Source organism: Erinaceus europaeus, chromosome 19, assembly GCF_950295315.1.
Source record: "Erinaceus europaeus chromosome 19, mEriEur2.1, whole genome shotgun sequence".
Taxonomy (NCBI): domain Eukaryota; kingdom Metazoa; phylum Chordata; class Mammalia; order Eulipotyphla; family Erinaceidae; genus Erinaceus; species Erinaceus europaeus.
The window spans coordinates 21,234,624-21,253,834 of record NC_080180.1 but is presented as its reverse complement, the minus strand read 5'-3'; the positions used below and the strand labels follow the sequence as shown (position 1 = coordinate 21,253,834).

The 19,211-nt window shown below is 45.6% G+C and overlaps 1 protein-coding gene across 2 annotated transcripts in view; it reads left to right on the top strand.

Annotated features, from left to right (window-relative positions):
• Positions 1 to 19,211, top strand: part of SYT2 (synaptotagmin 2) — a 117,089-nt gene that overhangs the window by 13,237 nt on the left and 84,641 nt on the right. The window lies entirely within an intron of this gene.

Below are 19,211 nucleotides of genomic sequence, written 5' to 3'. Positions count from 1 at the left end.
AATGGCAGGGGTAGATAGCATAATGATTATGCAAAGAGACTTTCATGCCTGAGGCTCCCAAGTTCTAGGTTCAATCCCTCACAGCACCATAAGCCATAGCTGAGCAGTGCTTGGGTAAATATATATATATATAATGTTTTGCACACGGGAGAGAAAGAAAGTTATTGATTCACATGAGGCAGAGAGCAGAGAAGCCAGAATAGCACTCTGGCACATGCAGTACTGGGAATGGAACCAGGAACCTCAAGCATGAAAACTGTGGATGTCACAGCTGGAGATGTGGACATGGCAGGTTCGAGCCCGGTGTGGTGAACCCTGAGCAGTGGGTGCAGAGGGAACCAGTAGGGTTACTGCCCAGCACCAGGCAGCATTGTCTTACTGGCAGCACTGAGGCATCACGTTGACGACGTGCCACGAGAGCAGAGAAAAAAGAAGTGTTTGTGAGGTGCTCGGGGCGGGCTGGTGACCTTACAAGGTCTCTCCCTCAGACAAGTCCATGGATCTCCTCTCCCCAGGCTGCCACAGGTGTCAGCGCCGACTGCATGTGTGTGAGACAGAGGTGTCAAGTCTTTTTGGAAATGAATTTCTGGGCATAAACTGTCCCCGGTTCACATCTCTCGATGACACATGTGGCTAACTGCTCAGTTGTTGCACTCAATCAAATCGAGCTCAACTCCACCTTTGCTTTCTTGTGCCACTGTAATATAAATATGGCCTCTGAGAAGTGTGTTAGTTGCTGGTGATGCAGCTGCTGGGGAGACTGGGCTTGGGGGCTTCGAGTGGCCCGGGAGCTTCATGTTTTGGGCATGGAAACAAGGGCTGGTGATGGGCCCCAGGCTGTGGGGTTGGACAGCCCTTGCAAGCCTTGAGACAGTTCTGTCCCTGGTAAAGGAGATAGCTCAGATGTCCTCCCCAGGGTCCTTCAGTCCTTGAGCTTTTTTTGTTGTTGTTGTCATGTGTCATAGCTCCCACCCTCTCTCGTGAAAAAAAAAAATTCTTATCTGTATTAATTGGATAGAGACAGCCAGAAATCGAGAGGGAAGGGGGAGACGGAGAAAGAGGGACACCTGCAGCCCTGCTTCACCACTTGCAAAGCTTTCTCCCTGTAGGTGGGGGAGAAGGGCTTGAACCCAGGTCCTTGTGCATCGTAATATGTGAGCTCAATCAGGTGCAATACCACCTGGCCCCTCTCTCCATTTCTCTCTCTCTCTGTCTCACTGTCTTTCTCTGTTGGGGGCATGGTACACTCATGCATGTGTCTCCCTGCAGGTTAGGAGAGGCATTATGAAACCTTGTTCCCTATTCCACTGACAGGACACCCCACCTCTGCAAATGATTCATACCATCAGAAAGGCAACAGGATGAAGATGTAGCATGAAGGATTTCAGGTGGATGCAAGAGTCTGAGCAATGGGCATGGTTAGACATTGTGGTGGAAGATGGACTAAGTGGCCAGATCTCCTTCTAAGACTGATGTGCTGGACCAGCAGGATTCCTGGGGTTTATATGAGTGTGAGTGTAGCCATGCTGGAAAGAGCTGACTGTGTGCACAGTGTTAGCCAGGCATTTCTTTTGTTCAGTGAGTGTGTCATAGTGTGTGTTGGGGAACAGAGGATGAGGAAGAGGAGGAAAAGGAGAGGGAGGCGAGGAAGGGCAAAATGCCTAATGTAATAGGCCTCTCCTTTAGTGTGTGTGTGTGTGTGTGTGTGTGTGTGTGTGTGTGTGTGTGTGTGTGTGTTTGTGTGTATGTTTGTGCATGTGTGTGTTTCTTTTTAATTTCTTTATTGGGGAATTAATGTTTTACATTCAACAGTAAATACAATAGTTTGTACATGCATAATATTTCCCAGTTTTCCATATAACAATACAACCCCCACTAGGTCCTCTGAATCCTTCTTGAATCTGTATTCTCCCCACCCACCCACCCCACAGTCTTTTATTTTGGTGTAATACACCAATTCCAATTCAGGTTCTACTTGTGTTTTCTTTTCTGATCTTGTTTTTCAACTTCTGCCTGAGAGTGAGATCATCCCATACTCATCCTTCTGTTTCTGACTTACTTCACTTAATATGAATTTTTCAAGGTCCATCTAAGATTGGCTGAAAATGACGAAGTCACCATTATTTATAGCTGAGTAGTATTCCATTGTATATATTGTTTAGCCACTCATCTGTTGTTGGACACCTGGGTTGCTTCCAGGTTTTGGCTATTACAAATTGTGCTGCCAAGAACATATGTGTACACAGATCTTTTTGGATGGGTGTATTGGGTTCCTTAGGACATACCCCAGGAGAGGAATTGCAGGATCATAGGGTAGGTCCATTTCTAGCCTTCTGAGAGTTCTCCAGACTGTTCTCCACAGAGGTTAAACCAATTTACATTCCCACCAACAGTGTAGGAGGGTTCCTTTGACCCCACACCCTCTCCAGCATTTGCTACTGTTGCCTTTTCTGATGTATGACAATCTCACAGGAGTGAAGTGGTATCTCATTGTTGTCTTTATTTGCATTTCTCTGACAATCAGAGACTTGGAGCATTTTTTCATGTGTTTCTCGGCTTTTTGGATCTCTTCTGTGGTGAGTATTCTGTCCATGTCCTCCCCACATTATTGGATGGGGTTATTTGTAGTCTTGTTGAGATTTGCAAGTTATTTATATATTCTGGTTATTAGCCTCTTGTCTGATGTATGGCATGTAAAGATCTTCTCCCATTCTGTGAGGGGTCTCTTGGATTAGGTAGTAGTTTCTTTAGCTGTGCAGAAGCTTTTTAATTTTATGTAGTCCCATAGGTTTATGCTTGTCTTAGTCTTCTTTGTAACTGGATTCGTTTCATTGAAGATGTCTTTAAATTTTATGCGGGAAAGAGTTCTGCCAATATTTTCCTCTAAGTATCTGATAGTTTGTGGTCTAACATCCAAGTCTTTGATCCACTTGGAATTTACTTTTGTATTTGGTGAAATATAGTGGTTCAGTTTCATTCTTCTGCATGTTTCAACCCATTGTTTCCAACACCATTTGTTGAAGAGACTCTGCTTTCCCCATGTAATAGTCTGGGCACCTTTGTCAAAGATTAGATGTCCATAGATGTCTGGGCTTATGTCTGGGCTCTCAATTCTATTCCACTGGTCAGTGTGTCTATTCATGTTCCAGTACCAAGCAGTTTTGATGACAATGGCCCTATAATACAATTTGAGATCTGGGAGTGTGATGCCTCCAGTTCTGTTCTTTTTTCTCAAGATTGTTTTGGCAATTCTAGGTCTTTTTTGGTTCCAGATAAACATTTGTAGCATTTGTTCTATCCTCCTAAAAATGTGCTTGGGATCTTGATGGGGATAGCATTAAATTTGTAGATGGCTCTGGGTAGTATATTCATTTTGATGATGTTAAGTCTTCCAGCCCATGATCATGGAATATCTTTCTACTTCCTTGTGTCTTTTTCAATTTCCTTGGGTAGTGACTCATAATTTTCAGTATACAAGTCTTTCACTTCTTTGGTTAGGTTGACTCCTAGATATTTTATTGTTTTTGTTGCTATAGAAAAAGGAATTTATTTCTGGATTTCAATTTCTTCTAACTTAGTGTTTGCATAGAGGAATGCCACTGACTTTTGAATGTTAATTTTGTAGCCTGACACCTTACTGTATTGCCTGATGATATCCAAAAGCTTCTTGCTGGATTCTTTAGGTTTTTCTATGTATGCTATCATGTCATCTGCAAATAGGGAGAGTTTGACTTCTTCTCTTCCAATCTGTATCCCTTTAATTCATTGCTCCTGCCTGATTGCTATGGCAAGAACTTCCAACACTATATTGAGTAGTAATGGTGATAGTGGGCATCCCTGTCTAGTACCTGATCTGAGTGGAAAAGCTTCCAGTTTTTCACCATTGAGTATGATATTGGCTATAGGTTTGCTATATATAGATTCCACTATCTTCAGGAATTTTTCATCTCTTCCCATTTTTTGTAGTGTTTTGATCATAAAGGGATGTTGTATTTTGTCAAAGGCTTTCTCTTCATCTACTGATATGACCATGTGGTTTTTGGTCTTGCTTTTATTGATGTGGTGGATCATGTTGACTCATTTACGTATATTAGACCAACCTTGTATGCCTGGGATAAACCCCATTTGGTCATGATGAACAATCTTTTTGATATACTGCTGTATCCGGTTGGCTAGAATTTTGTTCAATATTTTCGCATCTATGTTCATCAGAGATATTGGTCTGTAGTTTTCTCTTTTGGTTGTGTCCCTGTCTGCTTTTGGTATCAAAGTGATGTTGGCTTTATAGAAGCTGGAAGGAATTATTCCAGTGTCTTCAATCTTCTGGAAGACTTTTAAAAGTAGAGGTATTAGTTCTTTGAAGGTTTTGTGGAATTTGTAAAACCATCTGGTCCAGGACTTTTATTTTTGGGAATATTTTTGATAACTATTTCAATTTCATTAGCTATGATGGGCCTGTTCATGTTATCTACTTCCTCTTTACTTAATTTTGGAAGTTGGTAGGTATCTAGGAAATCTTCTATTTCTTCCAGGTTTTCTAGCTTGGTGGCATATAGTTGTTATTAGAAGCTTCACATGATATGTTGATTTTCTGCAGTGTCTGTTGTGATATCTCCTCTTTCATTTACTATCCAATTTATTTGGGTCTTCTCCCTTTTTTGTTTTGTGAGTCTGGCTAAAGGTTTGTTGATTTTGTTTACTCTTTCGAAGAACCAACATTTACTTTCGTCGATCTTTTGTATGGCTTTCTTATTTTCAATGTTATTTATTTCTGCCCTAACTTTAGTGATTTCTGTCCTTCTGGTTGCTTTAGGGTTCCTTTGTTGTTCTTCTTCTAGGTCTTTAAGATGTGCAAACAGGCTGTTTATTTGTGCTTTTTCTTATTTCCTAATGTGTGCTTGTATGGCTATGAACTTCCCTCTCAGTACTGCCTTAGTTGTGTCCCAAATATTTTGATAGCTTGTGTCTTCGTTTTCTTTCTTTTTTTATTTATTTATTTATTCCCTTTTGTTGCTCTTTTTTTTTTTTATTGTTGTAGTTATTATTGTTGTTGTCGTCGTTGGATAGGACAGAGAGAAATGGAGAGAGGAGGGGAAGACAGAGAGGAGGAGAGAAAGATAGACACCTGCAGACCTGCTTCACCGCCTGTGAAGCAACTCCCCTGCAGGTGGGGAGCCGGGGTTCGAACCGGGATCCTTATGCCGGTTCTTGTGCTTTGCGCCACCTGCGCTTAACCCGCTGCGCTACAGCCCGACTCCCTTGTGTCTTCATTTTCATTGAACTCTCGAAACATTTTGATTTCTTCCTTTATTTTCTCTTTGACCCAGAAGTTGTTAAGAAGTGTACTGTTGAGCTTCCACATTTTGGGACTGTTACTAATCTTTTGTTGATTGTTAAGTGTTAGTTTAATTCCACTATGGTCTGAGAAGATGCTTGGGATGATTTCAATGCTCTTGAATTTGCTGATGCTGTCTTTGTGGTCTAACATATGATCTATCCTTGAGAATGACCCATGTGGACTTGGGTAAAATGTGTATTCCAGTTTCTTGGGATGAATGACTCTGAAAATGTCCAATAGTTCTAGTTTATCTATCTCTTCATTTAGCTCCCTTATGCCTTTATTGATTTTCTGCTTGGATGATCTGTCAAGATGAGAGAGTGGGGTGTTGAAGTCCCCTACTATGACTGTGTTGCTGTTAATATATTGCTGTAGCTCTTTCAGTAGACGTTTGATGTATTTAGATGACTTCTCATTGGGTGTATAGATGTTAATAATTGTTAAGTCCTCTTGATTGACTGATCCTCTGACCATTAAGTATTGTCCATTCCTATCTTTTTTAATCTTATCTATTTTAAAGTCTTATCGTGTCAGAGATGAGAATAGCTGTTCCTGCCCTTTTTTGTGGGCCATTGGCTTGTATGATAGTTTTCCATCCTTTCACTTTAAGTCTGTTTGTCTTGTTGAGTTAAGTGGGTTTCCTGTAGACAGCATATTGTTGGGTTGTATTTTCTGATCCATCTTCCTACTCTGTCTTTTAATAGGTGAATTCAGGCCATTGACATTTATTGATATCAAAGATTGAAGATATTTTAACGCCATTCTTGTAGATTTTTAGAGTGTTCTGATATATGGCATATTTATGGTGGTCTGACTGTTTACAGGAGACCTTTTAGAACTTCTTTCAGGGCAGGCTTGGTGATTGTTGATTCTTTCAACTGTTGCTTGTCTGAGAAGGTTTTGATGCCTCCATCTAGTCTGAATGACAGTCTAGCAGGATATAGTATTCTTGGCTGAAAGCCTTTCTCATTGAGCACTCGATAGATATCTTGCCATTCTCTTCTGGCCTGTAGTGTTTGTGTGGAGAAGTCTGCTGCTAATCTTATGGGTTTTCCTCTGTAGGTGACTCTTTGTTTTTCTCTTGCAGCCTTTCTTTATCCTTATTCCTTTCCATTCTAAATATGACGTGTCTTGGTGTCTTTTCTTCTTCTTCTAGCGTTTGCCCTTCTTCCGTAGCCAGTCAACAGCGTCAGGTTGAGCCTGATGTAAAGTTTCGAGACCTCCTTTGAATCTGGAGAGGTGGCAGTCGTTGACTATGTGGGTCATAGTCTGTCTGGAGCCGCAGGGGCAGTTCGGGTCGTCTCTGGCTCCCCAGCGGTGGAACATAGCGGCGCACCGGCCATGGCCTGTCTTTAAGTCTGGGTTAATTCTGTTTGGGACCCTCTGGGCTTCTTGAACCTTATGTCTTTTATGTTGTCTAGATTAGAGAAGTTTTCAGCTGTTATGGCCTGAAGAATGCTTTCTTCCTCTCCCTGTCTTTCTTCCTCTGGTAAGCCAATAATGCGTATATTATTTCTTTTGAAGTCATCCCATATGACTCTGTTGTTGTTTTCAGTATCTCTTAATCTCTTTTTGAGATCTCTTAGTTCTTTTTTAGTTGTCTCTAATTCATCCTCAATCTTGCTAATTCTGTCTTCAGCCTCATTGATTCTATTCTCTCTCTCCTCTACTGTTTTCTGGAGTTCATCTGTTTTGTCACCCTATTCTCATACTGTTTTAGCTTGTTCGTCTAGTTGTGTTCTTAGCTCAGCTACTTCAGCTTTCAGCTCTCTAATAACCTTGAGATAATTAGTGTTTTCTTCCAGGTTCTCATTTGTTGTTCCTGTATTTCTGATTACAATTCTTTCAAACTCTTTACTCACTCCTGTGATTATTTCCTTAGCTAGTGTTTGGATGTTGACCTCATTATTTTGTGCTTCACCCTTTGGGGGGCTTTTAGCTGGACTCTTGTTCTGGTTCATTTCTCCAATATTTCTTCTTGTTGGTTTAACCATTTTATATATTATGTTATGAGTTCCCTTTCGCAGTACTTTTCAAATTACTGACCACTATTGCCTGGATTGATTTGTGTCTAAGTAAGGTAATTAAAGGGTTCACAGTGGTGGAAGTTAACAGTTATTTCAATAGTATTTTAATCCCTGATTTGGGGCACAGTGGTTTAAAAGCCTCTTCTGTGCTTTTTCTTCCCTGTAGGCTATGGGAGCCTGAGGGCTTTTAAATTATAAGTAGGCTTCTTAGCTTAATCACTGACTCCTGACCAAGAGATAAAGCAGGGTGTGGCAGAGATAATCCAGGTTATGCAAAGAGACTTTCACAGCCACCGAGGTATAGGTCTTCTCCTGAGTTTCCTGGTTAGATCTCTGTCCTCTGGTGTCTTCCCTGCCGCTGCTCCAGATTCTGAGGGCAGTAGCAAGGGAGACTCAGAGTTGCACTTGGTGAGTCTCCGGGGAGTCCTCTCCTCCCTTCAGCCATCCCCTTGTTGGTGGAACAGACTGTAGGTGGTGTCTCTGATAAACTGCCGGACTGTTACCAGCCACTTAATCTCTCCCTAGGCTCCTCTCTGTCTACCAGCCACATGTGTTTGCACTCATCAGTGATTTGGTGGGTTCCTGAGGTCATTCTAGTCCTGTGTTATTTCGGTCCCAGGTGGTCTCCTTTGGTATTCCTAGTTGATCCAGGAGAGGAGAGGAGAGAAACAGATCTGCTATTGCTCGTAGCCCCGCCTCCGGAAATCTCCTGTGTGTGTGTTTTTGTGTGTGTGTGTGTGGGGGGCGCTCATGAGGTAGCTCTTTCTCTTCATCCTCCTCCTCCTTCTCCTCTTTTGGTCACATGACTTATCACTAGAGATTGGAGCCTGCACAGTAAATCCACTGCTTTTTTGATAGACACAGAGAAATAAGGAGAGGGGAAAGAGAAGGAGATGCACTTGCAGCACTGTCCACTGTTTGTGAAGCTTCCTCCCCTGTAGGTGGGGACCAGAGGCTTGAACCTGGGTCCTCAGGATTGGTAACATGTTCTGTACTGGTTGGGCCATTACCTAATCCCAAGCCTGCAACAGGACATGTAGGTGCCCCTCCATGTGAGCAGCACTGCTCATTTAACCTTAGAACACTGGCTATCACCACTAAAGCAGCTCCTTGGTACATGGTTCACTCACAGGTGCTGCAGATTTGCTTTGTCAAGTCACAAACAGCCTGCTTCAGTCCTGAAGGGAGAATAAAGAGCAGGGACCTTGTTGAAGGACACAGCTTCTCGATTCTCTCAGCAGTAGTTTCAGTCTGGGGCTCAGGATAGACTTCTTCATTTTAATCCAACTCTGATGTCATTGCAGCAGTTTCTGGGGGGCATATTAGGGCTATTATAGGAAATGTGAGAACCTCATCTGAGACCCGTTTCCCCCATGCTTTACTCTAAGGACCTACAGAAAGGTCACAGTTATGGCCCTTGACTTTGTGGTATGATTCTGAGAGACTATGAAGCCCTGCCTCCTGACTCCAGCCTCTTGTCTTTTCAACAGTCACCTCACACCTTCTAGAGGTTTTCCCATTATCTATGTGTGCACCAAACTCCTTTTAGCTTTCCCTTGTGGTGATGCCTTTTGTAGAAAGATTCCTGTTTCTCTATGATCCCCTCCCCCCCCCCCAGCTTCTCTGATACTTAGTATCACACTCAGTGATACCAAGAGGGGAAGGGTTGAGTTGATGCTCTACCTTGTTCCCACAGGATCTTGAACATATGTGTGTGTGTGTGTGTGTGTTTGTGTGTGTATCCTCTAGGAATTAGACTCTGCTTCCTTCATATAAGTGGTCTCTTGGATTGTGTAGTCCACTCCAGGGTCCCATGGTACTTAACAGTAAGAGTCTGCAGCAGTGCTTAGAGACACTGGTGTAGGGGTTAGTGGTTCAGCACCATGGACAGAGCCCAGCGGGCTCTCCCCCAGAGGGGTGGGGCACAGTCTGAGCTGCTGACTTTCTCTGTCCAGAGCTAGAGACAGGTGTGACTGACATTCCTAGGAAGACTTGAAAAGCAGTTTTAATGTACATGGCTTGGGTTAGGGAAGGGCCAGCTTGGCTTGTATGTGACAGGAATATATGACCTCAGCTTCTGGAATCTGGCTGTGATTCCTTAAAGTCAGTGACTTACATCTCTCTCTGGCTGGTTGAAATGTTTAGAATAGGGGCATCTTCTCTCTAATAGTCTTGATCCCTACTACCTCCTTGCCCACTCATATGCACAGTGGAGGCTGGGCTAGGGAGAGGGAAGGGCTTTTGTGGTGGGTGTGATTCTGTGAAGTCTAACGGGGTGGGGGTACATATCTGCAGTGAGACAGGGCCTGAGGGCTTAGAGCTCAGAACCCAGGCTTCTCAGTGTTGGCAGGTGCTAGAGCTCAGCCCCTTCCTCTTCCGCAGGAGGGCCAGCTGCAGTGGGAGCAGCCTGCAGCCAGAGCCCTGTCTGGCTAGGATGGCATGGGACCAGGTGCGGGGAGGAGTAGGTGGGTTGAGACTGGCAGCCCTCCAGAGCCGAGGGTTGGTGGAGCCTGTGATGGAGGCAGAGAGGACAGAGTGCCAGACTAGAGTGACTGTGTCCTCAGGTGCCTTTAGTAGGCTGTACCACCTTTCTGATTTCTTGATCCATTTAAATGGGTCATGCTTCTGCTTCTAGAACCCTAGAAACTGCAAGGGCTAGGGGAGGGATGGAGCTCTTCTCTGCCTTCTTTTCTGCCCACTCACCCTCTGCCTCATCTCCTTACCATTACACCTCAGCAGGCTGATAACTCAATCCTTCTTGTTTCCAGGGCTCTTAGCCTGGGGCAGAGGGTACAGTTCTTATCCCTTGGGCCAAAAGAGAAACGACTGAGGCTCTGTGTGCTGGGCTTGGGAGCTTTGCAATGTACTGAACATTAAAGGTGACTTCTGGGTAATAGGGTACCCCTCTTTGGCTGCTACTCTCCCTTTAAGCTCCCGCCAGAGGTACCAAATTGTCCAGGATGGCTGCTAGGTCTGCTGCCCCTGTCTCCCTGCTCTGAGGACAGTCCAGTGTGTCTTATACTGCAACCCCCAGGCACAGGATCAGGATGCCCCTCTACTGAACAAGACAGCTCCCCCTCCACAACAAAAAGGCATCTGCAGGTTGACTAGGTTGTGATGCCCCCAACACCCAAAGTCTGAATAAACAATGGTGAGGACAATGCTTCTCCGTGCCATTTATAACACTGGGGGTTAACTGCCTACCTCACCAGGAGGCAAACGGTTTTGGCAGTGGAGTGTGGGCAGGCTTCTTGGTTGGCAGAGAAGACTGCTGTGAGCATATGTGGTTGTCCACTGTTGAGGCCCAGTCCAGAGAAGCCACCCATGCAGGGGGCTTCTGGAGTACACACCCAGCCTGGGGGAGCAAACTGTGCCCCTCCAAGTCTCCCTATAGAGATTCCAAGACTTTGATCTTAAAGAGAATTGCTTCTCCAGCTTATCTACTTGACCCAGGGAGTGTAAGATCCATAGAGAATAATTTTGATTGAGTCTTTTTTTTTTTTTTTAAGCCATGTTAGAGTCATGTATGGGAGAGAGAATAGACAGAGAAGTTAGGGCACCACTTCAGAGGGGGCCAAACAGTAGTGCAGTGGGTTAAGTGCATGTGGTGCAAAATGCAAGGACCTGCATAAGGATCCTACTTCGAGCCCCCAGCTCCCCACCTGTAGAGGGGTCATCTCACAAGTGGTGAAACAGGTCTACAGGTGTCTACCGTTCTCTCCCCCTCTATGTCTTCCTCTTCTCTCTCAGTTTCTCTCTGTCCTATCCAACAGCAACAACAACAATGGCAACAATGACAATAACAACAACAACAAGGGCAACAAAATGGGAAAAAATAATCTCCAGGAGCAGTGGATTCAGAGACCCAGCAATAACTCTGGAGGAAAAAAAAATTAAAAGAAAACCTATATATACAAAACCAACACCACGTCAGCACATATGGCCCTGAGAGTTGAACTGAGAACCTATACTCTACCAGATGAGCTATTCCCCCTGCTTTGACCTAATTTTTTTCCAAGCCATTTTTTATTTGTGGTTAATAATGGTTGACAAGATCATAAGGTCATAGAATATTGTTTCACACCACACCCATCACCAAAGTTCTGTGCTCCACTTCCCCAAAGATAACCACCAGTCTTCACAGTCTTAGAGACAGTTCACTTCTGAATGTTTTTTGCCAGTTCATGTGTATCCCTGCTTTTGGCTCCACAGGGGTGAAACCATCTAGTAGATGTCTTTCATCTCTTTTCTTATTTCGTTAAGCATAATCACCTCTAGTTCTATGCATTTTTTTGTCCCAAAAAACACAATATCTTTTTTTTCAAGCTTTTATTTATTAATGAGAAAGGAAAAAAGAGAGAGAAAGAACCAGGCATTAGTCTGGTACATGTGCTGCCGGGGATTGAACTCAGGACCTCATGCTTGAGAGTCCAACACTTTATCCACTGAGCCACCTCCCAGACCACCACAATATCATCTTTTTTTTTTTATGTCGTTGTTAGGACAGAGAGAAATGGAGAGAGGAGGGGAAGACAGACAGTGGGAGAGAAAGACAATATCATCTTTTGATTGCAGAGTAGTATTCTATGGAATACATATCCTATAACTTCTTTATCCAGTCATCTGTTGATGGACATTTAAACTACTTCCACTCCTTGGCTATTGTGAATAATGCATCTATGAACACAGAGGCCCCTTCAAATTAGTGTGTGCATGTCCTTTGGACAAATGCCTGAGAGTGTATTACTGGGTCATAAGTTAATTCATATTGTTTAAGAATTCTCCACCCCACACCTATGGATATCTAATCTTTGACAAAGGTGCCCAGACTATTACATGGGGAAAGCAGAGTCTCTTCAACAAATGGTGTTGGAAACAATGGGTTGAAACATGCAGAAGAATGAAACTGAACCACTGTATTTCACCAAATACAAAAGTAAATTCCAAGTGGATCAAGGACTTGGATGTTAGACCACAAACTATCAAATACTTAGAGGAAAATATTGGCAGAACTTTTTCTGCATAAATTTTAAAGACATTTTCAATGAAATGAATCCAGTTACAAAGAAGACTAAGGCAAGTATAAACCTATGGGACTACATCAAATTAAAAAGCTTCTTCACAGCAAAAGAAACCACTACCCAAACCAAGAGACCCCTCACAGAATGGGAGAAGATCTTTACATGTCATACATCAGATAAGAGTTTAATAACCAACATATATAAAGAGCTTGCCAGACTCAACAACAAGACAACAAATAACCCCATCCAAAAATGGGGGGAGGACTTGGACAGAATATTCACCACAGAAGAGATCTAAAAGGCTGAGAAACATGAAAAAATGCTCCAAGTCTCTGATTGTCAGAGAAATGCAAATAAAGACAACAATGAGATATCACTTCACTCCTGTGAGAATGTCATACATCAGAAAAGGTAACAGCAGCAAATGCTGGAGAGGGTGTGGGGTCAAAAGAACCTTCCTGCACTGCTGGTGGGAATGTCAGTTGGTCCAACCTCTGTGGAGAACAGTCTGGAGAACTCTCAGAAGGCTAGAAATGGACCTACCCTTGGACCCTGCAATCCCTCTCCTGGGGATATATCCTAAGGAACTCAACACATCCATCCAAAAAGATCTGTGTACACATATGTTCTTGGCAGCACAATTTGTAATAGCCAAAACCTGGAAGCAACCCAGGTGTCCAACAACAGATGAGTGGCTGAGCAAGTTGTGGTCTATATACACAATGGAATACTACTCAGCTGTAAAGAATGGTGACTTCACCGTTTTCAGCTGATCTTGGATGGACCTTGAAAAAATCATGTTGAGTGAAATAAGTCAGAAACAGAAGGATGAATATGGGATGATCTCACTCTCAGGCAGAAGTTGAAAAGCAAGATCAGAAAAGAAAACAGAAGTAGAACCTGAAATGGAATTGGCATATTGCCCCCAAGTAAAAGACTCTGGGGTGGGTGGGTGGGTGGGGAGAATACAGGTCCATGAAGGATGATAAATGGCATAGTGGGGGTTGTATTGTTAAATGGGAAACTGGGGAATGTTATGCATGTACAAACTATTGTATTTACTGTTGAATGTAAAACATTAATTCCCCAATAAAGAAATAAATAAAAAAAAAAGAATTCTCCATACAGTATTCCAAAGGGCCCACACTTTTTTCTCTTCTCCTTTACTTTTATTTATTTATTTTTTACTGGCTGATGGTGGTGCTGAGGATTGAACCTGGGACCTTAGAGGCTCAGGCATGAATGTGTTTTGCCTCACCATTATGTTACCTCCCCTGCATTCTCATTCTTTCTGTTTCATTCGAGATAGAATTTCATGACAGAGAGTAGGAGAGTACCCAAAACCAAACCAGGACCCACAGGCAGGCAAGTCCTGTACTCTCCCAGCTGAGCTATTTCCTCCGGTTTCTTGACCCACTCTTAAGGTTTTAGCAGGACAAGTTCTAACAGAACTTGGCCTATTTTGGCATTAGATGAAGTGTCTCCTTCAGTGTCTGGTGCTTGTAAGATGCTCGTGAGTAAGTGTTGAATGGGGTTGAAGGAGGCTGTGGGAACAGTTGATGGCCCCTTGGGAGGATGGGCCTACCTCTCATGTCTCAGTGGAGGCTGGGGCTCCTGCAGTGCCCATGACCTGGCCTTCAGGGCCTCTTCTTTCCAGCTCTGAGACCCCCTGGCTCTGTGACTTCTTTTGGAGACAGATCTCCCAAAGGGGACCAGAACTGTGGGGGGTAGGTGGGGTGGGGCGGCGTTTACCTCAGGGACACTCAGCTCTGCATCTTTTGCCCCTCACTTGTGCTCCAGCCACCTGCTGCCAAGGATGTGCATTGAACTTGACAGAGAGAGCCTGTTAGTTTCTTGCTTCCTGGAAATCCTCATGCTGAAGCACCCTGTCCCGCTTTCAGCGTGGCCTGTGACCTGCTGATGTTCAGTGGGGTGACATGTATCTGGCTTCAGGTCTGCTTGGCTGAGGTGGGCGCTTTGCGGGACCCTGGGTGGGTGGGAGGCTGGGTAGGATTGTTGGCTGGTGGGGGGAGGAGTGGAGAGGGTGTAGGTCCCGGCTCCAGCTGCGCCCTTGCTGCCGTGTCCCTGGCTCCAGCCCTCACAGGGATGAATAATTGATGGTGACTAATGGATCGTTGCTCCTTGAGGGGCTGTGTGATTCTATGCTTCATGCTGTGCTCCTGGTTCTCATTGGTGCAGGACACCTGGGTTTTCCTGACTCTCAGCATTCAGGGCGGGAGGGAAGTAGGGTTTGTGGTGGGGGAGGGGCGGCTGTGGGGCAGTTCTCTCAGGGTATGATTACAGATGTAGGAGGTAAGAGTCCACAGTCCTAAGTTGTCTGCTGCTTCTGCATAGCTTTGGGCAGTGTCTACACTGCCCAGCTTGCAGAAAGTTGATGAGTTAGCAGGAGGAACCACTATGGGGCTCTTAGGGAGGCATCTAAGATGCTTGGGTGCTGAGAGTGGACAGAGAAAATGGGGGCCCTCCTCGCCCATAATGCTCATGCTCTCTGGGTACATGAAACACCAGGAGTGAATGGACTTCTTATGGTCACACTGTGGAGACTGCGTTTCTGGGCTCCCCAGGCCTCTCGCAGGGCTGCGCTGCAGCAAGGTAGTCTAGGTTTCTTCCTCCCAGTCTGTCCTGCCTCCCCTCTTCCCCTGAACCTGAAAGGATGATGTCATTGGGATCCCAGGCTAGAATTACAGCCTTGAACTCAAAGAGACTGACTGGTCTCCAGTGGGGGATGGTGTGTGTGCATGCGTGCATGCGTGTGTGTGTGTGTGTGTGTGTGTGTGTGTTTGTATTGGGATGTCTGTCGGTTTGACCATGCATGTCTGTACCAGTATCTTCCCCTTCATCAAGGAATAGAAGCTGTACTATCCCCTCCTCCTCCCTCAGCTAAGAAGGGGAGAGAAGTGAGCCCCTGAGTATACCAAGATCAGGGATTCAGGGAGGGGGTGGGCAAGGATTTGCAGTTTGAGGGGCCTGGTGTGGTTGGAGGGGTGTCTTCTTGCCACTGGGAGGTTGGCCCCCTGGAACTTCTGCTGGGAGCACTTAACCTTCCCGAGTTCCAGACCCCAACAAGAACCTACAATATTTAATCTTCCATCTTGCACTGAGTCCCCATGTCCCCCATCTCCATCAGAAGCAGGGAGAGGGGACAATCTGGGGACTACTTGCGGTGTGTTTGACACACTCAGTCTCATCTGACCCCCAAAGAGAGAGCTGACCAGTGCCTCTGACCACCCACTTCCCGGTGCACTCAGCCCCCCTCGCAGGCAGGGCCTCCTGCCCCCTCTCCCAGATCCTCCTGCGTCTCAGGTCTATACACCTCCCTCCGCTCCCAGTACTGTCGCAGGCGTGGGAGACTGATGAATAATGCTTGCTTAACTGAGAGGAAAATGTAATTCAGGATTTCAGGTTTAGAGACAAATCCCTCTGCAGCTCTCTCTCATCTCCACCTCCGCACATTCTCCTGCTCCATAACTGGACGCTGCTCTGGAGGCCAGATTGGCTTAGGCAGCCTGCAGGTCTATCCTTGCACCCCAAAGACCCTGGGCAACCCTCTCACCCCAGGAGCAGCCAGAGTGTCCTGGTGACAGGGTCTCTCCTGTCTAAGGGACAAGCAGAAGACCCTTCAATTTACCTGCTTGCTGCTGGGGTTGGAGGAGAAGGCTGGCTCTAATGGGTTGCACCAGCTCACTTTACAGATGGGGAAACTGAGGCTCAGTGAAGAGGCATCCCAGAGTGCACATCACACATTGGGGTGTGAGAACATGTGTGGTTCCTGCTCCAAAGTCCTGTCTTCAGGGGTGGGGAGTGGTGGGCACCAGGAAACCAGGTGTGTCCCCCCCCCCAGCCTCTGTGGTAGGAACCTGGGTGACCACAGGCTCAGCTGGGAGCCGGCCCACACTGCCACCCAGAGCTCTGTTCCCATTATTAATGTGGTTCAGAGCTGTGGTAACTGGGACTATTGTGCTGACTTGTCTGCTTTGGCTCAACGTCAAGTGCAAAGCACATGCCCACAGAAAGAATGGAGGTGGGGGGTGGGGGGAGACAAGAGACTAGGTTTATGCCTCAGGTTTTCAGAGGGAAAAATTTAAGTCATATAAGAGGGTTTATTTTTTCTTTTTCCTTTTTCTGTTAACTTTATTAGTCACTTAATGTTGATTTACAGAATTATAATGGGTATAATTCCACACTGTTGCCACCACTAGAGTTCTGTGTCCCCATTCCCTCCATTGGAAGCTACAGTGGTTCTCCCAAGGTTTCAGATAAGGGTCGACTTATTTCTATAATTCTGTCTCTATTTATATGTTTGCCCCCCCTTTTTCCATTGTGACCAGCTGTCCCTGTGGCCTCACATCTCCAGGTTAACATTTTCACATGAAAAGAGGCAGAGGGGCTGGGTGGTAGTGCGCCTGGTTAAGCACTCATATTACCATGTACAGAATCAGGTTCAGGCCCCCAGTCCCTACTTGTAGGTGGAAGCTTCATGAGTGGTGAAGCAATGCTGCAGATGCCTCTTTCTCTCCCTTCTGTTTTTTCCCTTCCCTCTCAGTTTCTCTCTGTTTTATCAAAGAAAAAGAAAAGAGGGAAGGAGAGAAGGAGAGAGAGAGAGAGACTCTGCAGCACCAAAGCTTCCCCAGTGTCATAGCACCCCCGTGTGGTAGACTAGGGACTTGAACCTGGGTCATGCATGCGTCAAAGCAGGCACCTTACCAGGTGAGGGATCTCACTGGACTGAATATCTGTCTATTCTTGCAAAAAGCAAGCGGGACAGTTTCTCACAGCTCACAGGGCAGCTTCCTCCTTGTCCCATCCACAACTGCCCCTGGCTTCACTGTCCAACGGGCTCTTTCCCTTCTAGCTCCCTTCTGGTCACTCAGCCACTCAGTTATCAAGCTTGCCTGAGAGCCACCACACTCCTAGCCGAGGGGCAGGCTTCCTGGGGAGGGAAAGACTCAGCTCCAACACAGCTCTGCCCTCCTTGAGCTCTCAGTCTTAAGCACAAGCAGGGTGAGTGTGGGGCCCAGGAGGCTGCGCAGTGGCCGGAGCAACAGGCTTATAGGTACGAGGTCCTGAGTTCCATCTCTAGCACTACATAGGCCAGAGTGTTGCTCTGTTTCTCTTACTTCCTCTTTCTCTGTCATTAATAAATGAGAATATGAATCTTATAAAAAGAAATCAGAGACCAACTGGGGAAATAGCTCAATTGGTGTAACATTGATTTTACATGTGCAGGGTTCCTAATCCATCCTCTCTGTCTCTCTCTCCCTTCTCTTTGTCTCATATTCCTGTCTCTCCTTCTTTGTCTCATGTCTCTCTACCCCTCAATATTTAGAAATGAAGTAAAAGTGCATCATTTAAGAATTAAAAGGCACCAGGTGGAGTCATATCGGTTAAGTACACACACTACAGTGCACAAGGACCTGGGTTCAAGCCCCTAGTTCCTACCTGCAGGGGGAAAGCTTCACAAGTGGTGAAGCAGGGCTGCAGGTATCTCTCTTTCTCTCTCCCTCTCTGTCCCCCCTCCTCTCTCAATTTCTCTTTATCCAATAATAAATAAACACATAAGCCTAAGTTGAAAAAAGAATTTAAAAAAGTTGGGGCCAGGCAGTGCTACACCCAGTTGACCACACACATTACCATGTGCAAGGACCCAGGTTCGAGCCCCTGCTCCCCACTTACAGGGGGGACACTTCATAAGCAGTGAAGCAGGTCTGCAGGTGTCTTTCTCCTCTGCCTCCTTATCTCCTCTCAGTTTTGTCCTATTTAAAATAAAAAAAGAAAGGTGGGAAGGGAAAAAAAAAAGGCTGCTGGGAATGACGGGTTAATCATGCAGACACCAAGCCCCAGTGATATTCCTGGTGGCCATTAAAAAAAGAGCAGCCCGGGACATAACACAGTGAATGAAGTACTGAACTTAGTCTGAAGTTTGATGCCCAGCTTTACATGTGCCAGAATGGCATTCTGGCTCTCTCTGTCTCATTAACAAGTAAATTAACATTTACAAATTAAATAGGACATTAAGTCAAACAAATTTAAAAAGTGAGTATGAAGTTCAATTTATGGGGCACAGGGGTGGGGGGTTGGGAGGATGATGCCAGTAGATGGGAGTCAGGGAGGGCTTCATGAAGAAGGAGGAGCCTGAGCTGGTGCCCAAAGGGAGAGCGGTTATTTTCAGGTGGACAAAGGGAAGGCAGGGAGGCCAGAGATGGCACACCTAGTTAAGCACATGTCACAATGCTCAAGGACTGGGGTTCAAGCCCCTGATCCCCATCTGTACTGAGGGAGAGGTCACGAGTAATATAGTCTGCAGGTGTCTCTTTCTCTCCCTGTCTGTCTCCCCTATCCCTATCGATTTCTCTCTGTCTCTATCCAATAAATAATAAATAAACAAAATATTTAAAAATCAAAGGGAGGGCAGGCATTTCAGGCAGAGGGAATTGCCAGAGCAGAGACCCAGAGGCAGACATGAAGGGCTGGAGAGCAGGCAGGGATGTGGGCCAAGGGCCGGGGAGGAGTGAGGCGGGGAGGGGGCGAGCAGGGAGCCCACTGAGAGGGGCCCTGCATGCTTGTGGGAAAGACAGTGTGTGTGTGTGTGTCCCTGTCCATCCCCATTTGGGGAGATTCACTGTGGCAGGGTGTGGAGAACATTCTGGAAGGGGTCATAAGAGGCCGAGGAGTCGAGAGCTGGGGAGGGAGGGAACCCCTTAGGGCCTGATGGATGCTGAGGACAGAGTGGGACTCATGCCCAGTAGTTCGGAGATGGCTTTCTGGCCACTTGGGGGACCTGGGAGTGGGAAACCCCCCACCCCG